At 43.3% G+C, this 25,466-nt stretch overlaps 1 protein-coding gene across 2 annotated transcripts in view; it reads left to right on the top strand.

The window, feature by feature from the left end:
* The window catches only part of PTPN14 (protein tyrosine phosphatase non-receptor type 14), a 190,796-nt gene that overhangs the window by 58,438 nt on the left and 106,892 nt on the right, over positions 1-25,466 (top strand). The gene's annotated exons all lie outside the window — the stretch shown is intronic.

Here is a 25,466-nt window from a genome sequence, read left to right as displayed (position 1 = left end):
TTATTACAGTAATGGACATCTGTTTTCAATAACATCTACATTCTTATGTTCCATTCACCCCTACTGATGTCCATTTAATTATTTTCAAACATTGTTTAGCAATATAATTATATGCAGTGGAGATGAAGGAAAAATGTAAAAGGCTGTTCAGAGAAAGGGGTCCTTTTGAAGCTTTGTAATTCTGAGACACCAGTCAAAAAAGTCAGTCACTTCAAAGGAAGATCCCCCTCATTTCAGCTATAAATCTTCCTGCTAAATAATTTGGCCATTTCAGGCTGGAGTTTTTAAGCCTACACAGAGCAACTGGAAAATAATCCTATCATACAAAAAGAACTGTACCATTAGCTCATTTCCGACTGCTAGTCAGTATTGCAAAGGAGGTGTTGTTCTGTTATGTGATTTGAAACAAATGCAGTTATTCATAAACTGTTAACGGTATGATTTACATCAAGGCTTTTATTCAATTAAAGATAACAGATTCACTTTCTTCATGCATGCATACACAATATACACTTTCTCTGATGGGACTTTAAAGATTTTTTTCAGCGATTGGTACAATTCACATTTTGTTGAGACCAGGTTGAGACTTTGCCACTGCTACCCAAGTTCGAAAGTTCATGTTGTGAGTTTGCACTAAATAGCGACTTATCTAACTTAAATTAGGTTTAATATTTGCAGTTTAAGCTCCTGATGGTGGAGCCAGGCTCTGTGATCAGCCTCAGATCTGGGCCCAGGGAACCCCCGCCCACCCCCAGTACATCAGCCTCTTAGTGCCCTTTTGACCTCTGCTTCTCAGTCAATAAGATTCTTGACAGAGAAGACTGCAAAAGGTATTGACAGGCTTCTAAGAAAAGTACTACAAGCTCTGTGAAACACTGTTACCGGTTGTACTTTGGTACTGGCTCCAGCTCGAGTACCATTGAGGCATGATAGACCTAGCAAAGTCACCAAACATTCTACTTCACGCAAGCCTGTACCGTTTTCACACTCCTCCCTGAAGAAGTATCCCAGACATTGGCACCAGTACAACAGAGACTATCTACATCCTTGGTATGTAGGTCATTTAATAGGCCTTTGTCTCTACAATCACTGCCTTCAATACTTGTCCCATCTTCCAAAATGGGACCACCAAAGCAGACAGTCCCTTTAATATCGACACAGATTTCTGTGAAGCCTTAACTGACTTTGGCTCATTTATACCTGGTACCACAAGGATTTAAATAGTCTAGAGACTTGGTCATGTCAGACAAGCCATAATCCCGCTTATTAGTGGATACGCCATGATTGTCAGTACCAGGATCTACTGGGTCACCAAGATGGTATCTTTCACCGGTACCTTCTAGCTTTCTGATACTCATCACAATGGACAGGCAGTTGCATTTTACTTTGGACAGTGCTTAATTCGTAATTAAAGAGGTGCCAGGGCTCAAGCAATTAGATGCTTGGGCTCATACAATTTTTTTGCATTCATAATTGATGCAGCAAGTCCAGAGGTGCCGCGGCTATGAACTGTCAAGCCTAGAGGTGCCAGGGTTCATCCCTGGCCAGCGCTGGCACAAATTTAAGCACTGTCTTTGGACTATGTTGAGGATGATCAGACTCTCAGATTTTCATATAGGGTTCCACTGACTATTCTATAAGAGACATTCCCCCATATTTCTATCCTCAGAGGGAAATCTCAAGATACAAACAATCTCATGTTCTTCCTTATTGGCAAGACCAGCATTGAATACTCTTTCCTTTGCCTTATGATCCGCCTCAGTGGCCCTGCTGGGACCCGTAGGCTGTATACTGCCTGCAATGCTCAAAGTCTCCCAGTTCCTCTCGTGGGGATCATTGAGGGAGACCCTCCCTGTCTCATCATTCACTCCTCAACAGCCTCAGGAGGAGTCTTTTGCAGACCAGTAAGCTACAGCGGACAAGGAGGTGACATCGCAAACTAATATTTCATCATCTTCACCAGACAAGACTTGTAATACCTTCTGTTGCTGATGACTTTAAGCAGTTTCAGGAGCTGATGATGAAACGTATTGCTAAATCATTACAGATTGTGCTAGTAGAGGTCCAGGACTCTCAACATAAGCTTTTGAACATTTTACATGTATCAACTTATGGCAGAGTAGCTCTACCAGTGAATGAAGTGATATTTAATCTTGCCAAAATCATCTGGCAAATTCCAGCCACTGCACCGTCTACTTGCAAACAGGCAGACAAAAAGTATTTCATATACCAGTGAAAAATATTCTTTCATCCTTAGTCAAATTCTTTGGTTGTAGAGGCAGTCAGTGAGTGTGGCAGACAACACTAGGTGAAATCCACATTCTCTGTCATGGACTAAAAGCATCTCAACTGATTTGGATGCAAGCAACTCTGAATCACTAATTATCAAGTCTTGATGGCAAAATATACCTACAGCATTTATGACACATTCTACAATTTTATTCATCACCTTCAAATGGAACACCAAGAACAGTTCAAACCATCATTGACGAAGTCAGCTCTTAGCAGGAATCTCTCTACAAGCTTCCCACGTAGCCCACTCCATCTCAACTGCTGTTGTGTAGAGCATCTTGGCTGTGACTGTCCGGCTTTCCTAGGGAGATACAAATACTGTAGAAGACCCTTCTTTTGATGGGCTTAAGCTCTTCTCTGAGTCCATGGATGAATCCTTTCACACTTTAAAAGATTCTAGGGCCACACTCAGGTCCCTTGGCATTAATATTCCTGAAAATAAGAGATAATTTAGCAGGTTGTACACAGCACAGAGATCTCATCCAGCTCAATACTCATCCTACCATAGATCTGCTGAACCAAGCAAGAAAAGTATTGTTAAACAGCTGGAAGGCTTCTGCACAAAATACTTACTCTCAGAAATGCAAGAGATTTCACCATTAGGGTCTGTGATGACAGACTTTTCCTGTTTTTACTCTTCCCTTTCCACTGTTCTCAACTACCTGTTGGAATTAAAAAAGTCGGTTCTTGCTATGAGATCTGTCAGGGTTCACTTGGTGGCTACCACAACCACTCATTCATCTGTGGAGGGTTTTTCAATTTTTGCTTACCTCATGACAGCAAGATTCCTCCAAGGACATATGAATCTTTTCCCACAGATTAAGGAACCTACTCCAGTGTGAGATTTGAACTTGGTTCTTAATTGTGATATGAAGCCCTCTTTTGAGACACTGGCTACCTGTTCATTACTCCACCTTTCTATGAAGACAGCCTTCCTGGTGGCCATCACTTCTGCCCAAAGGGTTGGAGAAATGGGGATTCTGATGGCAAACCCTCCCTTCACAATGTTCTTCAGAAACAAAGTTTCATTATGTCCCCATCCTAGATTTCTACCGAAAACTCCTTCTGAATTCCATATGAATCAGGTTATTCACTTCCTAGTTTTCTTTCCAAAGCCACACCAGACCATAGAGGAAGCTGCCTTACATTTATTGGATGTCTGAGCAACGCTGACCTTCTATTTAGACTTAAGCAAAGATTTTTTCAGAAAGTCTTATAGACTCTTTTTGTCAATTGCTGACAGATCCAGAGGTTCTGCAATTTCATCCCAAAGTCTCTCAAAGTGGATCGCTGGATGTATTATCTCTTGTTATGACATTGCCAGTGTTCAGCCTCCTTCTCTGATCATAGCCCATTCTACAAAGTCCTAGTCTATTTCTGTGGCCATATTGAAGGATTTCCCAGTTATTGAAATTTGCAGAACTGCAACCTGGACCTCAATACGTACTGTTCCCAAAAATTATACTCTGCTAACATCATCAGCTCTAGAAGCATAAACCAACATAGTCTTCAGTGCTAGATCCGACTCTGAAGCTGTCACCACCATCAGGGGTAATTGCTCGGGAATCACCTGAAATGGAGCATCTATAGGACACTACTCAAAGAACGAGGTGAAGTTACTCGCCTTATGCAGTAATTGGAGTTGTTTGTGATGTATGCCCCCCCATGGGTGCTCCATTACCCACCCTCCTTCCCCTCTGCTCCCAAATCTTGTCTCTTGGCTAGAGAAGGAACTGAAGGCAGCTGTATCTATCCTCAGTACAGGGCACGGGGAGGACTAGAGCGCACGTGTGATGAATTTCTGATGAAAGGTGCATTGGTGCATGTGCACCTGAAGTGGAGCATCCATAGGGACCTGCATCTCAAAGAACTCCAGTTACTGCGCAAGGTGACTAACCTCTCCTTCCTACATTCCTGTTTAAGTGAGAGGATAATTCCTGTAACTTTATATCCTTCAGAAATGTTGTATTTAAAAACAAAACGTACAAGCACTTTTTTTTTCTTTTACACAACTCTGAATGGTAAAGGCTCTGCTGTATTTTCTGTGTAGAAATCTGGGCACAAATGAGAGTGAGACTTCAGAGCACGTTTGGAATCTGTCAATTAAATTCATAGCTGGTACCAGGTTCTTCCCTTAGACCCAGTTACTTTTCTGGGGGGTTGCTCAAGTGATCGGGAGTGAATTTAGCCTATTTTTTCCAGATGTTAAATTACTGTTTGGGCTGATAAAATGGCAGAGATTTTTCAGAAAGTCTCTTAGACACTTTGTGTTTGGGCTGATAAAATGGCATGTGCTAAAAGTAAGTTGTAAGCACACTTGTGGGTGGTGGTGGTGTTGTTATTGTTCCCATTTCCATTTGGATTAATACATTTTAGAGATTAGAGATAATTTTTGTACAGGTTCATTTTTAGGTTTATATCCCAGACTTCTATAGTTGTACTGCAGTACTCACTATCCTGTGTTGGCTGTAACTGGGATTATGGAAGAAGTTGGGTTTTCAGGAGGGATTTAAAAGACAAGGAATAGAATCTAGGATCAGGAATGACACTCCAGGCATGGACAGCATCCATGAGACAAAGGGACAGGAGGAGGAATAGGAACAGAGGCGTCATGGAGGATTATGGAATTGGCAGTGCGTTGGTTCAGAATAGGAGAGAGGCATGATGAGACCACAGTAGTGATACCAGTACAGAAATTTTGATAACTCTGTTGGTTACATGAAATTATGTGACACACATTTGTAGTCTTTTCCCGAGAATTTTAGTTGCTGTACTCTTAGGCAGGAAAGCTCTGGTGGTTTATAATGTCTGAGAGCCACTTGACAAAATTTCAGCCTTTTAATGGACAATTGAATATGCAGTGAACTTTTCAAAAAAAATTGATGATGATTTTTTGGTCTAGCTTTGAATTCAGCAGCATAGATACTGTTTGGAAATTTTGGCTATATGATTTCTAATTAACTTTTGATTGCATCAGCTGAGACTATGCAACATCTCAGCAGCTAACTCCATTTGTACTGTTTTTTTGCTCATTCTCATACCTGATCCAACTGCTTGATTCTTCAAAAAATTTATTGCCTGGACTGTTCATAGCACTTCATTAACCACATAGTATTATTGACTTGCATACAACATGGGAAAAATTTTCTAACTTGGGTGTCTAAAATTGGCATCCAAATCTATAAATCACCGAAATACATCTAAATCAGTTGCCGCTCCAAAGATCTAGTCTTTCAAACTTGGATGCTAAAGTTAGGCACCTGAATAAGTGGCCCAATTTCTTCCCCCACCCCTCCAAGGGGCTGAGCACCCACAGTTCCTGTGGAATGTAATAATAGTTGTGCATGCCCAGGCCTCTGAGTCAGGTTTCTAAGTTTGGCACCCAGGCTTGCAGATTTTACTTGTGTAAGAGCTGGCTTGGATTTGTGCAACTTCTCCTTTGAGTATTTTTTTTTTAATTTATTTTCCGAACCTGTAGTCCTTTGTTCTGTTACTGATAATGATTGGTTTGTTTGTTTTAGATTGTAGATTCTTTGGGGCCGGGATCTTGACTGTTTGTCAAGTTACATGCACACCGGTGGCAATATATTAAAAATGTGTTTATTATTATTAATTGAATTGCTTCCTTCTTATGCTCTTTCTTGTAACACGCTCTGATGAAGGGCTGCTGCACTTTAACTCTATATATGGTTGGTAGGTGATTGGTGTTTTAAAGGCATATTCATTCACAGAGAAGATTTTGCTTGTGTCCTTGCAATATGAAAGAAATGTGAAAACAAACACCTGAAACTATTCTTTATTCAAACACCATTTTGTTGCTGTTCTATGTTTTTTGCACATTCATTAATTATCTTAATCAGGAAATAGAATCTCTTATTTATATAGCACCATTCACCCTGAAGGATCTGAAAGCAATTGACAAATATAACTAACCGAAATACGAAGTCTATGGCAGGAACACTTCATTATGGTTGAATGTAGCCACCCTGAAGTGGAATGTGGAAAGGTTTTAGCACTGAAGCATATGTTATCCAATTGAAACCACAAGGGAAATTTTAAACAGGCAGAACGTAATTACTCAAAATTATCATTTGGCCAGGCCCCTGGGGATTACAGCCCTCTCTTCTTTGCAATAGGACAGGGGGATATACAACAGACAGATGGTCCAGGATCTTCATATTGTGTCTTATCGGTAGATGGTTAATGGTACCTCCAGCAACACAATGAGCCATCATGCTACACTTTAGTTTGAGAGAATATAGTACGCCAGACTTCAGAATTGCCACCCTCACTTCTGCAGCACCAAAAGTCTTGTCTATATGAGGAAATTGACCAGAATAGCTATTTCAGAACAAGCTATTCCACAATCATTATTCCAGAACAGATCTCCTTGTGGCCATTCCATTCTGGAGCAGATCACTTAATTCTGGAATAATTAGTGCACTTTGTGAGCACACTGATTAATTGGGAATAAAATATGCCCACCAGAACACACGGTGAGCTGCTGTGGAATAGCTTATTCTGCAATAGCTGTTCTAGTCAATTTCCCCATGTAGACAAGCCCCAAGTGTTCCGTAGAGGCCCTCCATCCAAGTACTGCCATAAGTGCTGGCACTGGGAGTGCTGCTCCACCCCCTGGCTTGAAGTGGTTTCCACCCCATACAGGGTTTACAGTTTGGTTCAATGCCTCTCTGCACCCCCACTACGCAAATTGTTCCAGCACCCAAGTACCAATCAGTCTCACCCTTGCTTACTTTGAGATCTGACCACATCAGAGCTTATAAGGTTATAAATGGTTAACTCTGCTGTACTCTTTAGCATTGCATAACTCTCTCTAAAAGAGGTGGAGTTGCTAGGAATGCATTCCTGGCATGAACAGGCAGAGTATGCGTATTCAAGGAGGAAAACAATTCAGGGTATTTTTTCCCCACAGATATGAAGTCGTACAAGTTAGAGAGGCAAGAAGAGAAAGTTCCTGCTTCATCACTGGCAGTTTTAAAGAGATTTCCTACTCTAATATAAAGAAAAGCAGAAATTAATTACAAAGACAACTTGTGTCATTCACATGGATCACTTCATAAAAGTATTAATGCTAAGGTGACCATCTACTCAAATCCAAGAAGAGCTCTTTATGCTACAATGGAATCACAATAGTTATAGACTGGGGGGATCGAGTGGGGTCACACATCTCACAGCTTCTCACAACCAAACTTATTGCATACCGTGGGGGCTCCTTGCATCCCTCCATTGCACCACACAGACTCCCTGTGTGCCACGTTTCCATCCCCCTCAATTTCAAGTACTCCCTGTAGTGCTATTCTCCACCCTTCTCCTACATCAGGGTCACCCATTGTGCCTCCCCCCCACCATGGCTTTTTACATGCCTTGATTCCCCCCATTCCCTCTATATCCTGCCCCCCTTCTCCCTTTTCCTCTTTTATTATTATTCATCTGGGAGATAAGTCATTCAGTGTGTTCACATCTATTGGGAGGATGAGCAGGAGTATTGTTATGCTGGAAGGCATTAATGGGTACCATCAACCAGTTGTTTAATCTGTAGACCATCAAGAGGTGTCTAAAGCTGCGGCTGTGCTAAACAGATGTGGGTATGTCTACATTGCAATTAGACACCTGGGAATGGACCATGCTGACTCAGGCTAAGGGGTCGATTAATTGTGGTGTAGACTATCTGGTGCCAACTGTAGCCTGAGCTCTGTGACCCTTCCACTTTGCAAGGTCCTAGAACCCAGGCTCCAGCCCAAGCTCAGATTTAAAAATGTTATTAAAGGAAATGTTTGAAATGAAATATACACAGGCTGAGAGGCAAGGTACTGTACTTCTGGGGTCAGGCTTGGGTTATGGGGGGTTACAGATACCATTTGCAAGGATGAAGAGGTACATACATATCACATAACCGTCATAGACCCAGATTGGGGTGCAAGGGTTTTTTAAAGTATCAGTGAATAAGTAGGCTCGGGTTCACCATCGCCACCTATGGAATGAATAAGGAGTCCATGTCAGTATCGGTGGAGCAGATAGGTGCATGGATGGGGTGCGTCCCTTGGTCCCTCAGGGAAGGAAGTGGGTTATTTCCCTGGTTGGCTGTCTCAATTACTACACTGCAATTAATCAGCCCCACAGCCTGAGCCTTGTGAGCCTGAGCCAGCTGGCACTGCCCAGATACGGCCTTTTAATTGCAGTGTAAACCTACTCCATGTGTCTTCAAACTTTCTCCCTTTTAGTTTTCCAATCTTTGCCCCAAATCAGTAATGTTCTGATAGTTGATTGCTTAAACGTTCTCTGAAATGTTGGCATTGATCGGATGCAGTGTTAGAAATGTCATCTAGTTGATCTCACGGCCTTCTCAAGCTCAGCTAATAAAAAAGACCTGTTAGGTTATTGAGTCCATCCCCCAGCAATGAGGAAGAACGGTCTTGTGGTTAGGGCCCTCGTCTGATGTTTGAGAAATATAGGTTCAGTTTCCTGTTCTGCCACAAATGTCCTGTGTGACCCTGTGGACGAGCCATATAGTCTTTCTGCTTTAGTTTTTCATCTGTAGAATGGGCTAAGAGTACTTCCATACAATGCAGGGGTGTTGGGAGGATACATATATTAAAGACGGTGAGGCACTCAGATACTGTGGTAATAAGTATCATATAAGTATGGTAGGTAGATAGAAGGCAACGGTAGGACACTCACCAATAGAGGACATGATTAGATTTTTGAAAGGATGTGATATTTGATTTTAGATGAAAGGTGAAAAGATTAACAGAAAAGTGACATTGACATAATTGAGGGAACCTTTTTCCTCACTTAACATTTTGGCTAACATTTCACTTCTTTTCTGGTCCGTTATCTTATCTTCTCGTCACCTTCTAGTCTTCTCTTAAAAATAAAAATTAGGAGAAACAAATGATCAAATTCTAATGTTATGCCTGTATCAATCTAGAATGATTCAGTCGTCTTCAACTGACTTATACTAGATCTATAATGGGGTTACCGAGAACAGAGTCTGGCCTAAGGTAATTTGTGTTAAGGGAAGTGTGGTAGCTGCAAAGCACGGAGAGCATAGGGTCTGTTAGATGCCTCAGTGGCACAAGGTCAGTCAGAGGTGGAGGTGGCAGTGATAGAAACTGGCTGCAGTTTCCGTTGTGCTAGGTGATGTAGGAATCTGAAGAGGACACCAAAAATGGGCAGTGCTGGCTGGGACACTGTATGGCTTGGGTGTCCAAGTAGAGCAGGGGTAGGCAACCTATGGCATAGGTGCCGAAGGCGGCACACGAACTGATTTTTAGTGGCACTCACACTGCCTGGGCCCTGGCCACCAGTCCGGGGGGCTCTGCATTTTAAATTTAATTTTAAATAAAGCTTCAACATTTTGAAACCTTATTTACTTTACATACAACAATAGTTTAGTTATATATTATAGTCTTCTAGAAAGAGACCTTCTAAAAAAGGTTAAAATGTATTACTGGCATGCAAAAACTTAAGTTAGAGTGAATAAATGAAAACTCGGCACACCACTTCTGAAAGGTTGCCGACCCCTGAAGTAGAGCATTGATTGTATGTATCTTCTCAGGAGACTGTGCCATTAGAACCACTATGGAGTACCTGACATGAGTTAAAGAGCCTCCTATGGGAGGGCAGAAGTCATGGTCCCTCCACTTCCCATCCTTTGGGTTGGATTCCCCAGTGGAGCGAGAGAGCCATGCTGGTGCAGACAGGTGTACAGTGAATCAGGCCTAGAGAATGTTCAATGGTACAGCTCCTGGGTAAAATGCCATTTTAAATGTTAAAATGAAACAAAATGGCAAGTTGACTTTTTCCATCAACCAGAAAAGTTAGGTGTGGATATTATCAATTGTGTATTATTTGTTTATATTATGGTACCACCTAAGAACCCAATCTCAGATCAGGGCCCTTTGTGCTAGGCATTGTACAGAGAAGAAACAAAAAACATAAGAATGGCTTTACTGGTCAGACCAATGGTCCATCTAGCCTAATATCCTGTCTTCCGACAGTGACAGATGCCAGGTGCTTCAGAGGGAATGAGCAACAGGCAGTTATTGAGTGATCCATCCTCCATTGTGCAAGAATACAGTCTTTGCCCTTGGGGACTTACAATCCTAGAGGAAAAACATCATTTGTCCATGACTCTATTTGAGTGTTGAGCATGTAGCAGGGTTTATCCAAATCCCACCCACTTTCTAGCATGGAGACACCTCATCAAATACAAAAATTTATTCTGCCTTGGCTGTGTTACCTGGATAGACTATAGTGTAAAACTTCTGCAGAAAAAATTCACATGACAGTGGTTAATCAGTGGAAAGAATGTTGTCTCTTTCAAAAACCTATGAAAGAATTCTTGTTAGGTGAATTGCTCCAGGTGAGTCCTGTCTCCTTTACATTTATTTTTACCCTTCCCTAAAACTGCAAGCTCACACAGCATAAGCAAGTTGCATCAATTAGTCCTTTCTCATGCCCTGCCCAGGGTTAATAACAGACCTAAAAGTGGCAATTCTTCAACAAAAAAACTTCAAAAACAGACTCCAACATGAAGCTGCAGAGCTGGAATTAATTTACAAACTTGATACCATCAGATTAGGCCTGAATAAAGACTGGGAGTGGTTGGGTCATTACAAAACCTAAACTTAATTTCCCCAATAGTAATTTCTCTCTACTGTTACTCGCACCTTCTTGTCAAATGTCTGTAATGGGCCACTCTCTTACCACTTCAAAAGTTATTTTTCCTCCCTTGATGTTCTGCTGTTAATTGATATATCTCATTAGACTGACCTCACACTTGGTAAAGCAACCCCCATACTTGCATGTATTTATACCTGCTCCTGTATTTTTCACTTCATGCATCCAGTGAAGTGGATTCTAGCCCACAAAAGCTTATGCCCAAACAAATTTGTTAGTCTGTAAGGTGCCACAAAGACTCCTTGTTGTTTTTGCTGATACAGACTAACACAGCTTCCACTCTGAAAATAGTTCTGTTAGGTGTGCTGCTGCTCAGTAATATATGGAATGCTGAAATTGTTCCAGAGGCTGGTAGTAAATACAGACTGCAGTTTTACAGTAATTGTTTTCTTCCTGGAATTTTAGAATTTAAATTCAAAAGCAAATGTAGTAGGAAAAGTATTTTTAATATTATTTAATTACACATGTTAAGTGATCAGTTTTTCTCCTTAGAATATAGTACATTAAAGTAGTTGAAGCCTATAAGAAGAGGAGTAGAGCATATGCCTGGAATATCGTGAGAATCTTTTTGGCCTTAATATATAGACCCTCCTTCAGTGCTGGTATTAAATATTTTTAGGAGAAGTGAGAGAACTTCCTGTGATTGAAGCAGCAGTTGCTTCTGTGCCCTTAACCACACCAGACTTCAGCTGCTGACTCCCTGTACTCCAAATCCAGAGTTTTCCATTGCTCTTGCCCCATCAGTTTTAATAAATAATATTTTTTGGACTGCTCTTCCCAGACCCAGAGTGCTGGCCATTGTGGAGCCAGGGCAGCAGTTTCTAAATGGAATTGATCTCCTTGGCCTGTTCATATGCACATGCAGCAATGGGTGCAAAGTATTCTGTTATGTGTCCTTTTTGCTTAGCATAGGTCCTTTATCAACTTTGCTCCACTGTAGTCTTGGACAGAGAAAAAAAAAAGCATCATGTTGGAAAGATAAATTTGCATCTGAATCAGAACTTAATCAGGAGTAACCCTAGAAAGTGATGTATGTTGTAAATAAGGCTGACAGAATTTATCAGAAACCACAATTAAAATAGAAATGCCCCAGAGCTACGAACTGAATTGTGAACTTCTATTTAGTCCTCTCACAGGCATTTGGCCTATTATTTGCATAATCATGGTGCTCTAAATCAGGGATTCTCAACCTTTTTCTTTCTGAGCCCTCTCACCCCCTAAAATGCTATAAAAACTCCATGACCCACCTGTGCCACAATAACTGGTTTTCTGCATATAAAAGCCAGGGCTGGCATTAGGGGTTAGCAAGCAGGGCAATTGCCTGGGGGCCCATGCCACAGGGCCCCCTGCAAAGCTACATTGCTCAGGCTTTGGATTCAGTCCTGGGTGGTGGGACTCAGGGCTTCGGGCTTCAGCCCCATGTGATGGGGCTTCATCTTTCTGCCCCGAGCCTAAGCAAGTCTAATGCTGGCCCTGCTTGGCGGACCCCTTGGGCCCTGGACTCCTGGTTAAGAACCACTGCCCTAAATACAGGCTACTTTTCCTCAACTTTTGGTTAAGGCTTGAGTTTTCCTTTAGCACTATCTTTGCCTTGAAGAAGAATGCTCTAATTATGCACCCAGATTGTGTTTTGAATAAATTCTTCAGTTTTATCCAGGAGGTTTTATTTCAGCATACCCTTCCCTCAAAATGTATTATTTTCTAGTATATCACCTATGAAGTATGGGTGGATATAAAACATTGGACTTGACTAGATTGTCTAGAAACAATTTCCAGCAGGAAGAGGGAGCTAATATTTTGCCTGAGTGCTAAGGTAAAGAAGAAAAATGCACTTTGTGGTTGCTGTATATCTTTATATTTCTCAGCACCATATGTATGCCCCCTATTCCTTTGGTCAGACAGTTTATACGAGTTCTACCAGTCTCAATATACATTGAAAATTTCCAGATTATATGTTATGTGGATTAAAAAGTAATCCACCACTTTTAAATTCTAGCTTGTTAGGAGTCCACATCTGCAAAAAGAAAATAAAGCCATCTATCTCTTCCATTTCAAGGAGGCCAAATGACCTGATGTCATCTTTAAGTTAAACTCCAGCAGATACACACAAGAGTAGGAAAATGTGCTCTTTGCAGTGAGAACCTGCAGATTTGTCTGCACTATAGGTTATGTCAGCATAATTTATGTCACTCAGAGGTATGAATAAGCCACCCCTCGAACAATATAAATTACACCAACCTAAGCTCTGGTGTGGACAGCACTGTGTCGGTGGGAGAAGTTCTCCTGCTGGCATAGCTACCGCCTCTCGCAGAGGTAGTTTACTTATGTTGACAGCAGAGCGCTCTCTCGTCGGCATAGAGCATCTTCACCAGATGCGCTACTGTGGTGATTGTAGTATAGCCTAGTCATTCTCTAGGCTCTGTTCGCGTAGAGGGGCTATTGTAGTGTTCTTCCTGCAGAAACACCTAGGATTTAGGACAGTAGGTCCATACTGCCTTTTTAGCGATTAGAAATATGCAGCAAGCCAGTTGCTGCATGCACCACTGTCATTAATGGGAATAGATCCCAGTGTCTTCAGCGCCAAACAAATAAGCCTAAGTTACTTGACCCAAAATAGTAACTCACCAGTGAGGAGGGAGGTAGTTCTTCCATGTGAGCCAGCCATTGAAGGGAGACACAAAGGCATGCAGAGTCAGTACAATAATTCTGGGTCCAAGTGCTATTTTCCATTGTACAAAGGGTGACGGACTGATATCTTTCCACTCTCATTTGGATTCATTTATATAAAAGTAATGACTGCAAGAACATTGTCCCCCTTTTTTGAAGTGGGATAGTAATAGTAGTGTTTCGTGTCAGAGCCTACGTCCACACTACAGCTTTAAATCGATATTAGTAAAATCGATTTTACGCGTCCACACTAGGGCACATTACTTCGGTGGTGTGCGTCCATGGTCCCAGGGTACCATCGATTTCCGGAGCGGTGCACTCTGGGTAGCTCAGTAAAAGAATAGGACCAATAACTTCGATATCCGTCCACACTAACCCTAAGTCGATTTAGTAATATTGATTTTAGGGTTACTCCTTTCGTTTAGCTGGAGTACAGAAATCAATTTTAAGACCCCTTAAAATCGATTTTAAGTGCCTTGTAGTGTGGACAGTTACAGCGTTAAATCGATTTAACTCTGTTTAAATCGATTTCACGCTGTAGTGTGGACCTGGCCAGAGTGATGGAAAGGGTACTAGAGTAATTTAGTGTTTCTGCAGTGTTCATCCAGGTTATTGTCCATGTGTGGAAAGTATTCTGGCAAGAGTAAAGAATGTGTGATAGCGAGGTGGATGAACAGTCACATCTCCAGGAGGACATGGAGTCCAAAGTTAGTAGCCTGGAACCTGGCAGAGGTCCAGTAAAAACTATTAAGGGATTTTATTTTGGATTGGTAGAGGAGACTGTTTGGATTTACTTTGTACTAAATCTGTTCTCACACTTTATCCCCCAATGACTTTATCCACATGGCTTTGCAAGTAAATAATATGCCATATCCAATGTAATATTCATGGTTGCAATGGATTGGTTTAATTATTTTCTTCAACATTTCTTGGTTTAATCTTTTCTGTCTAGCTGAAGTTTCTTATGCTTCACTGGGTCACCTCTAAGATGGTGTCTTTTCAGCCTTTGTACTGAATGGTCTGCGTTCGGGAAAGACATTCTTGGATAGGTTATTCCAACTTTATGGATGACACATTTGGCATCAATGTTTTACAGAGGTTTGGACACAATATTTTGCAGGACATAGTTAGCTTCTTCAAATGAGTAGATGCCTAAAAGTTTTAAAGTTTAAATTGAAGTCCGTGCACTGTTCTGGCTTAGCGCTGAACCTAAAAAAAAAGTGTTTATTTTTAATATAGCGCCTTTCATCTTCAAAAACCTTTGCAAACATTAAATATAATGCAGTAATTTGGTGAGGTTTTATTATCCCCATACATATTTTAAAATTTTTAGTGCCACACCATTTCAAAGGGACATCACTTCAGCCTATAATTTTGGGACTTCAGTTTTGAGTTAGCAATCAGTTGCAGGCGCTAGTAATAGAATTTAGACAGCTTACTACTTGAGGATTTAATACAAACCCCAATTCAGATTAGCAGGATTACTGGAGTGATATTTGGGGTCTTGGTGGTATTGTTGTTTGTCTTCCTTTTGTCAAGAGTCTGACAACTTTTTCCTAAACAACATTTGAACAAAATCTGAGTCGGCAAAACACTTTTTTATGAGAAACAAAACTTTAAGTAAAGAACACAAAGAACCTCCAATTTTCATTTAGATAGATAGATAAATAAAGTTCTAACCTGTACACTGCCTTTCCCACCTGAAACATATATAGGGTATGTCTACAGTGGCAGAGTTACATCGCCAGCAGTTAAAGCGCCGCTCAGAGAGCGCTGATGGGAAATAGCTGCCCAGAGTGCACCACTCCAAATACTGCTGCAAATGCTGCAAGTGTGAACTTGCTTTTGTGCAGGCAGCTGACAATGTGAACACACAACAGCGATCTCACAGAGCATCTCTTCCTCTTCTGCCACTAAGAGTTGTGGGAAGGCGGAGTTGGTCGCAGGGCATCCTGAGTCCTTTCCTAATGCCCTGGGATGTATTGCTTCACATCCCAGCAATCCTCATGCTTCCATCCGCATTTGGCGCCATCTTTCAACGGTTTGTGTACTGCGCGCTCTGCCTCTTCGGTCTGCAGGAATGGATCCCGCACTGTTGACCAATATGCTGCTCACTCTCACTAATGCATCTGTAAGAGGGGGCGGCCTGGCTCCCAGCCGCCCCGGAGGACGAAGAACCCAGCCGGAGGCCAGACTGGGCAGAGCTACAGAGCTCTGAGCCCGCCCCGCAAAGAGTCAAGCGCCGACCTGGAAGTATAAAGGCAGGCCCTCCAAGCTCAGTGAGGTCCCAGCGGCCGGACGTCCCTCCGGTAGCTCAGGACTGGGAGACTCCTGCAACCCAGGGTAGCTGCCCAGAGTGGCCCGAACTTCCCTGTGCTCGCTACCCAGAGGAGCTGCCGGAGCTCCCCCGTGCTCGCTACCCAGAGGAGCTGCCGGAGCTCCCCCGTGCTCGCTACCCAGAGGAGCTGCCGGAGCTCCCCCGTGCTCGCTACCCAGAGGAGCTGCCGGAGCCCCCCCGTGCTCGTTATCCAAAGGAGCTGCCGGAGCCCCCCCGTGCTCATTATCCAGAGGAGCTGCTGGAGCTTCCCCGTGCTCGCTACCCCGAGGAGCTGCCGGACCTACCCTCCAGCCCCGGCTGGGACGAACACATGCACCTGGATCCTGCGGAGGACGACCCCAGGATCCAGGTAAGCCCCGAGGGGGAGTTGGGAAGTAGCCCAGGGGCAGCCGACCCTAGTCTTGCTGCAGCAGAACTAGAGCCGATGTCAGTGTGTTGCGGCCAGGATCCCCACTGACACAGCAGCAGGTTGCCTGCCGCTGTTAGGGCCCCGGGCTGGGACGCAGAGGAGTGGGTGGGCCTGCTTTCCCCCCTGCCACCCCACTCACGGATGGCAGTCTCCCCCTTGCCCCAACGCTCAGGCCCAGAAGCCTGGGCCTCTTACCTTATATAAACTGAACTGCTTGCTCAGCCCCTGCCTGAAGGTCTGAGCTCTGCATCAGTGTTTGTTGCCCCGCCCTGATCCGGGGCTGGGCTCTGTAAACTGAACTGCTTGCTCAGCCCCTGCCTGAGGGTCTGAGTCCAGAACTGTTGTTGTCACCCCAGGTGGTAGGGCGGCCGGGCTCCCAGCTACCCCAGGGAGGGGTGAACCCCCTTCTCCCCCCAACAGCAGACTGCTACAGTGTCATGAGTGGCAGTGGAGTTATTCCTTAAACCACAAAGGCAAGAGAAGTGCAACATTGATCCCGCCACATGTAGTAGTTTCGACGCGAGATTGCTTGTGGTATTCATGGATGTGCTGACCACAGTTGAACACCACTTTTGGGCTCGAGAAACAAACACTGAGTGGTGGGATCACATCATCATGCACATCTGGGATGATGAACAGTGGCTGCAGAACTTTTGGGTAAGGAAAGCCATATTCATGGGACTGTGTGATGAGCTAACCCCAGTCCTGTGGCACAAGGACATGAGAACAAGAGCTGCCTTGTCATGGGAAAAGCACTTGGCGATTGCACTGTGGAAGCCTGCTATTCCAGACTGCTACCAATCGGCCGCTAACCAGTTTGGAGTGGGAAAATTGACCGTTGGACTATTGTTGATGGAAGCGTGCAGGGCCATTAATCGCATCCTGCCCCGAAAGATCATGACTCTGGGCCACATATATGACGTTGTGGATGGCTTTGCACAAATGGGCTTCCCTAACTGTGGAGGGGCAATAGGTGGCATGCATATTCCAATTCTGGCACCAGACCACCTAGCCACCGAGTACATTAATCCAGAGGGGTATTTCTCTGTGGTTCTCCAGGCACTTATGGATCACCGTGGGCGTTTCACAGACATTAACACTGGCTGGTCTGGGAAGGTGCATGATGCACGCATCTTTCGGAATACTGGCCTGTTCAGGAAGCTGCAAGCAGGGACTTTCCTCCAAGACTAGAAGATCCCCATAGGGGAAGTAGAAATGCCACTTGTGATCCTGGGATACCGTGCCTACCCCTTAATGCCATGGCTTATGAAGCCTTACATGGGGCACCTTGACAGCAGCAAGAAGTGGTTGAACAACAGGCTGAGCAAATGCAGAATGCTGAGTGTGCTTTTGGCCATTTAAAGGTCCACTGGCGCTGCCTATATGGGAGGCTGGACCTGGCCAATGACAATATTCCTATGCTTATAGTCACGTGCTGTACCTTCCATAATATTTGTGAAGGGAAGGGTGAAAGCTTCACTCAAGGCTGGACAGCTGAAGCTCAGCACCTGGAGGCTGAATTTGAACAGCCAGAGACCAGGGCTATTAGAGGGGTGCAGCGCAGGGACATAAGGATCGGGGATGCCTTGAGGCAGCAATTTGAAGCTAAAATCCACTAAGATTTGTTGCTATGCTTGGGAGTCCAGTGCTTGCAGTGCTAGGAGGTGATTGTGATTGGTGCAGACGATGCACTATGAAGGTTTAAGAAAATTGCCAGTTGCTTTGCAGGGCTCTGTTTGCTTTCAGTTAATGAAATAAAGATTTGTTTTCAATCCAGAACAATTCTTTTATTAAAAAACAACAACCAGAGGGGAGAGACAAAAAAAAATCACATCAGCACTGTGGGGGATGGGGGAAGGGAGGGTCCCAGGAGGAGGTGGGGTCTTGGAATGCTTAAAGATCTGTCTATGTCAAGGTATCATATGCAACCTTGTCCTTTGGCATACAGTGCAGCAGGTACTGTACTTCAGCAGGGCTAAATTGCAGAGGGATGGGTGTTGAGTGCAGTGGGTACTGGGGCAGGATTGGAATGTAGCAGGTACAGACTGGAGCCAGGAGGTTGATAAGAGTGTGTTGGCAGTGTCTGGGGGGCACATGGGAAAGAGTTCTGCGACAGCGGCTGCAGGAGCAGGCGGACGTGGAGCTGCTCGGTTTGCCGTGCTAGTAGCGCCTGGATCGTGTCCACTTGGTGCTCCATAATGTTTAAGAGCTGTTCTGTGTTCTCTTTTCAGTTCCTCTTCTCACTGTCCCGCCACTCCTTAGATTCTTGTTTTTCAGCCGCGGAGTGCATCATGACATCATGCAGAAAGTCCTCTTTAGTTCTTCGTGGCTGCTTTCTAATTCTACACAGCCATTCAGCCGGTGATAACGAAGAGGCAGGCTGGGCTCCCAAGGTCATCTCTGTGAAGTGTAAATGCAACATTTTACAGAAACAGTATTGTTTACAACACACAGACCACTGATTCAGTGATCTAAAACACAACCAGTATTCACATACCTGTCACTGACTGACCCCAGGCAAGCACACATGAGCCACACGACCCCCAAAGTGGCGAGTAACTGCAGGGGCAGGGGAAATCAGTGTTCCAGGACCCTACTGTACACTGGGCATGTGGCTCTTGGGGAGAGCTATCACTGTAGGGTTTTTTTAATGACCATTACTGCCCACATTTTCCACAGGATGTGTTCATTGTGGAAGATATCTCGCTGCCGAGGGTGAGCAGGGAATCAAGAGAAAATCTTCTCTAAGACTGCGGCTTCCGCCCTGGCCCTTATGTGGCTCGCCTGTGTGCAGCAACGGTCACCCACCCCTCACGATGGCAGAGTGTCACGGGAAAGTAACCCATAATGGGGCAAGAAACAAAGCAGCTCTGCCAACGAACCTGCAGCAGCAGATTGCCCAGTATCTCCAGGAGAGTTTTGTGGAGATCTCTGAGGCAGATTTGCATGAAGTGAGAGGGTCAATCAACAGCCTGTTCCACTGCTCAGACTAGGCATGTGGTGGTACTCACATCATACAGACACAAGCCTGCTTTCTGCAGCCCTCCTGCCCCCAACAACTTGTTTCAGCTATTTCCAAAATCAAAGATTACTAGGGGCCTCCTCCCCTGTTTTCACTTTGCCAAGCTCCAACAACTGTGATTGGCTAGCCTCCTCCAGGGTAGAGAAGAGCTCCTGGCAGCATGCATCTCTGACTTCTGAGTTGTCCTCTGTCTTTGGGTCCCCCTCCCCCTCCACAGCTTCGTCCCAGATTTCCTCCTCCTGGCTCAGTCCACTCTCGACGAGCCACCAAAGTATCCACCGTGGCCTTCACAGTGGAGGTGGGGTCGCCACCGAGTATCACATTCAACTCTTTGTAGACCTGGCAGCTCATGGGTGCAGCACCGGAGCCGTGGTTTGCCTGCCATGCCTTGTGGTAAGTGTTCCGCAGCTCTTTCACTTTGACCCTGCACTGCAGTGTGTCCCAGTCATGGCCCCTTTCTGTCATGCATCGTGAAATCTGTCCATAGGTATCATAATTCTTACAGCTGGAGCACAGCTGGGACTGGACAGCCTCCTCTCCTTTCAAAATTCCAAAGGAATGAAGGGGGTGGGGCTCATGGTTGGTCACCTACGGGCAGGGCAGTAGAGTTCAAACCGATGACCAGATTGGCGAGAACAGGCATTGTGGGACACCTCCCGGAGGCCAATCGCAGCTCTGTAATCAACCAGAATGTCTAAATTGGCACCACAGCGCTGTAGCCCCAGCTCAGAAAGCTGTACGCCTCTTGTTGGGGTGGGTTTTTTTTTACAGAGCTGCAACTGCACAGTTTCTACTCACTAAGTGGGTTGGCAGTGTGTACACCTCGGGAATTACAACACAGAAAGCTGTTTTACTGCGTGGAAATTTGACATTGTAGATAAGGCCTTAGTCATAACGAGGTGGCTTGTTTAAAACAGAATGAAATAGGCACATAGTATTTATTTGACCCATCACTTTTATTGATTTGCTTATTTGATTTAATTGAAAGTCTGTAGGCTTGTGAACAGGAATTGGTGTTACAGACACCTCTTTAGTTTGTTAGTTTGACTAGGAATATTAACTCTCTTTTGATAACCTTGTAGCTGGGAAGCAGTGGTGACCCTGGCATGAAATAAACAGGCCAACATTAAAGTATATGTATACATATATATTTAACTCTTATTGCTGCCCTAAAATGTTTCCATAATTAGTTTGATGCATGTGCAATTAATTTGCTGTAGAAAATAATACAGGGGCTGATTCTGGCATCCTTATTCACATTTGAGGTTTATCTTATTTATGAGATTTCCCATCGGTTTTAGTGAAACTATTCATGGAATAAGATACTACTTAATGTGAGTAAGGGTGGCAGAATATAGCTCACAGTAAGCACGTTAGGCTACTGAAGCCAAACCGGGAGATTTTAGGTCGCTAAAAGTCTGGCAGCGCAGCGGGGCTAAGGCAGACTCACTGCCTGCCCTGGCCCCACGCTGCTCCCGGAAGCGGCTGGCATCCCTACAGTCTCTGGTGGGGGACAACAGAGGCCTTCACGGGCTGTTCATGTCCTGAGCACCAACTCTGCAGCTCCCATTGGCCAGGAGTGGTGCAGGTTTAGTGGTGCACTGCTGACTGGGAGCCAGCCGAGGTAAGTGCTGCGTGGCTAGAGCCTGCACCCCTTCCCCGCTCCTGCACCCCAACCCCCTCCCTTAAGCCTGATTCCCTTCCTGCACTGAAACTCCCTGCCAGAGCCCGGACCCCCTCCTGCACCCCAGCCCCACCCTTGCCTGGTGAAAGTGAGTGAGGGTGGGTGAGAGGGAGCGACGGGGGTGAGGGATGAAGTGAGTGGGGCTGGGCTTTGGGGAAGGGATGGGGCAGGGAGGGACGAGGCCTCGGGGAAGAAGCAGGATGGCGGTAGGGCAAGGGTCTTTGGGTTTGTGAGATTAGACATTTGGCAAACCCTGGACTGAAATATGGGGCAGGAATAGTCTTTTCATTATCTGTATGTATAATACGTAGCACCTGGGGTCCTCTAGGCATGACCACAATACAAATAATAATAATTGAGAAGGAAAAGATGTCTTTAGTTAAACCGTTTCAAAATGCTGTAGATTTTGTTTATTTAATCCCAGCTTCTGACAACCTTTTGGGAGAAAAGTTCTTTGTGAAAAAATTTAGCACTCCTGTCCTTTTAGTTGAGGCTGGAGGGAATTCTTCCTGCAGTTCTTTACTCCTCAGACTTCTCCAGGAAATGTGGGTAGACAAGAATCAATATTCCTAGTATTTCTAAGGATATGGGCTGGGGGGGGAGGGGGCGGGGGAGCAGGAGAAGAGAGAGGAAAACAGAATCTTTCAGTCCTTTCTTATACATCCTAATGAAGGAAGTGAGGCAAAAGCACAATTCCTCTATCCCTCACCCTGTATTTGAAGATCACTTTTAAGGACCAAAAGTGACCAGGGTCTCTGTTAAATCTTATTCAGAAAGTTTTATTTAAACCCGCAAAATGTCATCTTAAGACAGTGATGAAAGGCGAAGAGCAGATTTGCATCGCCTCTTGATATGTGACCAAACAGGAATATTAATCTTGTGCACAGAATCAAGGGTAAAGATTTTCCTGTGTTGATATCACTGATTTTGTCACAAAATGGTTCTGGCTGGCTCAGCATAAACTCTCTGGGAAGCAGGCAGTGGGAGGATGGAGTAAAACTGATAGATGTATTTTTTCAGTTTAGTCTTTATTTGCCAAATAATTTGGTTTGTTAACATTAATAAAATAAATTAATATAAAAGAAAGATGCCACAGGGAATCCGTGCTTAGTCAACTATTGGTTAATATGAAAATATAGCAAAAACAGCACTTCACAAAGTCTGTGTACTTTTTTTTAAAAGAGTGCAAGCTAATCTCCACTGATAGGATGAGAGAGGATGGCGGTGGTTCTAATTAATGCTATGAGCTGCACCAGCAGTTAACTTCTGGGTGGACATTAGGATGTTGATTCCGACCTATAAAGCCCTAATCAGCTGGGACCATCCAGTTTGAGAGATTGCCTCTCGGCTTGGGTCTTACTGCTGCCGTTTAAATCTGAAGAAGCTCGCAAGCTGAAGCTCCCTTGGTATATAAGAAAGGGAGCGGCTGGCAGGATGGTTCCTGTAACAGCCCCGTAACTTTGAAATTCACTGTTCATCTTGGTCTTAAATAGCCTGGTACTCAGGCAGTGCTGCAAAGCCCATTTTCTTGAGTAAGCATTAAGGGAGGATAGAGGTGGCAGTTCCTGGATAAGTGGGTGAGTGTATTTTTGAAGTCTTATGTGTAATGTTTATGCATTGTATTTGTAACTGAATGCAATGATGCTTGGAGCGGATAGGTGTTTTTATGTGTGTTTATTTAAATACAGTTAAATGAATAATATTTCCTCCTCTCCCACCCATCAATATCTAGTTTTAGGAGAGTAGTTTTGTGCTGTGTTTAAAGAGTGTGTGTTTATATAGTATTATATTTTTCATATTGTAAATTGTTATGCAGATAATACTCCGAAAGCCCTGGCAAGTGTTGTTTTAGAACCAGGATTTATTTTTAATTATTAAAATATTTGTAACATGCTGCTATTATATAGTAAGGCTGGGATATTAAGGGCGCTGGATGTCCAGTTGGACATCTGACTCCATTAGGCCCTATGGAAAATCTCACTGTACTTGCACTATATTTGCACTTCTATTGCACTTTCCATTGGTGGAGCTCAAAGGCCTTTCAAAGCCTGTGGTAAAGCCAGAAATTGAACCCATATCTCCCGACTTCCAAATTCTGTCTTATCCATATAAGGCCTACATTGCTTTACCTCTCTAATTTCTTATACTGATCCACCACTCTTTTATGAGCACCTATTATATTAAAATTGAATTTTTGTTCTTCTTCTTTGTGAAAATAATGTTTGTCTTTACAGGGAGATTTACTGGAATAACTATTGTGAAATAAGCTATTCCCGAATAGCTCCCCAGATGGACACTCTCTTCAGGAGTAAAAATCACTTTTATTCTGGAATACCGATTCTGCTTTGCGAGTGGAACTATTCCAGAATAAAAGCCATTTTTATTCCAGAAGAGTGTATCCGCATGGGGAACTATTCTGGATTAGTTTATTCTACCATAGCTATTTTCAGTAAATTTCCTTGTGTAGCTAAGGCCTATTTAAAACAAAACAAAACAAACGAACAAAAAACGACTACATGAATATACTGACTTCAGGATAAGGGCTCTCTAAAGTTGGATTGGCTAATGAGAACAAAATCAGAGATCAAACAAAAATATTTGATAAGACATGGGTCTATCATGCCTAGGTTGTGTCTGTGATTTCTTGTTTTTCTTTCTAATTTTTAGCTTCAAACTATTATTTTGGGTATATTAATGGGAAAAATAACTCTCAGTTCACAAGATTTGCGTGTTAAGGTATTGGATTGAACTCCAGATACAGATTCAAATCATGGATCTTCTACAGAGTTCCTAAATGATCTTGGGCAAATCATTTTAATCTCTTTGTCTCCATTCTCCATCTGTAAAATGTAGATGGTAACACCCTTATGAGACAGGTGAGCAGTATGAGGATAAATTTTCTGTTTTAAGTGTTCAGATGTTCTGATGATGTGAGGGCATATAAATACACTAATACACAGTAATGTGAATATAATGCACATACATGCGTGCATGTGTGTGTGTGCATGCAGACATTACTTATAATTGTAAGTAAGATGGTTACTTACAGTATACATCAGTAGGCATCTCTAAGTTCTGTGTGTTTCATGGTAAAGTTATCATACTGCCTGGGCAATTGTGAAAGCTGGATAACAGCAGCTATTTTCAGCTGCTAGTAAATGTCAAGATGGAAAGTGGTTTGAAAAATAACTTTAACCAACTGTATGGTGATTGCATTGCAGAGCAGTGGTTATTGCTTACGTCTTTCTAATAATCACCATAGCAACTTAGTAAAAACTGAAAATAACTGATGACTGCAGTTTCATGTCAAATGTTACAGGTGAGCAATGCGCTATCCATTTTCAAATTTCACTACATTTAGCTAAATGATGCATAATTTGATGGAAGCACTTTGTTACTTCTCTTCAGCAGAACGAAAATGATAGCTTGTTCTTATTGACTATTCGTCTTTCTACAATACTTGTTAAAAGCAAATGACCAAAACACACTCACCAAAAAAGAACCCAGGGAGATTTTGTTACCAAGCCGTAGCCTTTTCCTTTTTTGTATTTAGACCCAGGAGAAAGTTGCACCTTTTAAAATTAAACTGGGTTTAAACTAATTTAGTAATAGCAGAGCAAAGCCCTTATTTTGGTTTGAGAGGCTTCTTTGCTTTATCTTAAACGACTTCCTAATTGACTTTAGCTGAATGGAAATAAGCTCTAGCCCTCAAATTTAAATAATCACTTCATTGTATTTTTTGAGGTCTGTCTCCCCTTTTCTAACTCCAGTATATTTTGGCCCAAGAAGACGAATCTTGTGAGAGATGTGTATGACTGTTAAGAAGAATAGTTTTAATTAAAAAATAGTATCTAAAATATGTGCTCTTCTCCTCCCATTTGGCTTTATCTTCTTTGTCAGCTGCAACTGTCGTTATTTATCCTAGCTCAGAGTGGGACATGTATTTATTATGGAGCTGAAATGAGCAGAATGGCAGGAATTGCCCCACAGGAGGTTTCTCTCTAATGTTTCTGACACTTCTTCCTTTTCACATGCATTCTAGCCACTTTGTGCCAGATTTTCAGTGGTGCTGAACGCCGGCAGCTCCTGCTGACTTCAGCATCTCTGAAAATCAGGCCTCTTTTGAATAGTTCAGTTACATAGCACTTCAAGCCAGTATTCAGGGCTGGCCTGGGGGCACCAAAGGTTTAGAATAAGGCTAGGTTGTAGGTCCTTTAGTGGAAGTTAATGATAGGAAAGTTAACACCTCTGAATGGGGCTTGGGAGAATTCAATTTTTTTAAAAATAATGTTGATGGATTATATCAATGTTTATTTTTAAGCATTGTTTCAATTTTTATCTATTTAAATGT

The sequence above is a fragment of the Gopherus evgoodei genome, chromosome 3 (assembly GCF_007399415.2).
Source record: "Gopherus evgoodei ecotype Sinaloan lineage chromosome 3, rGopEvg1_v1.p, whole genome shotgun sequence".
In the NCBI taxonomy this organism is placed as follows: domain Eukaryota; kingdom Metazoa; phylum Chordata; order Testudines; family Testudinidae; genus Gopherus; species Gopherus evgoodei.
Note: the sequence above shows the minus strand (reverse complement) of the source record. Positions and strands in the feature narration are given on the sequence as shown.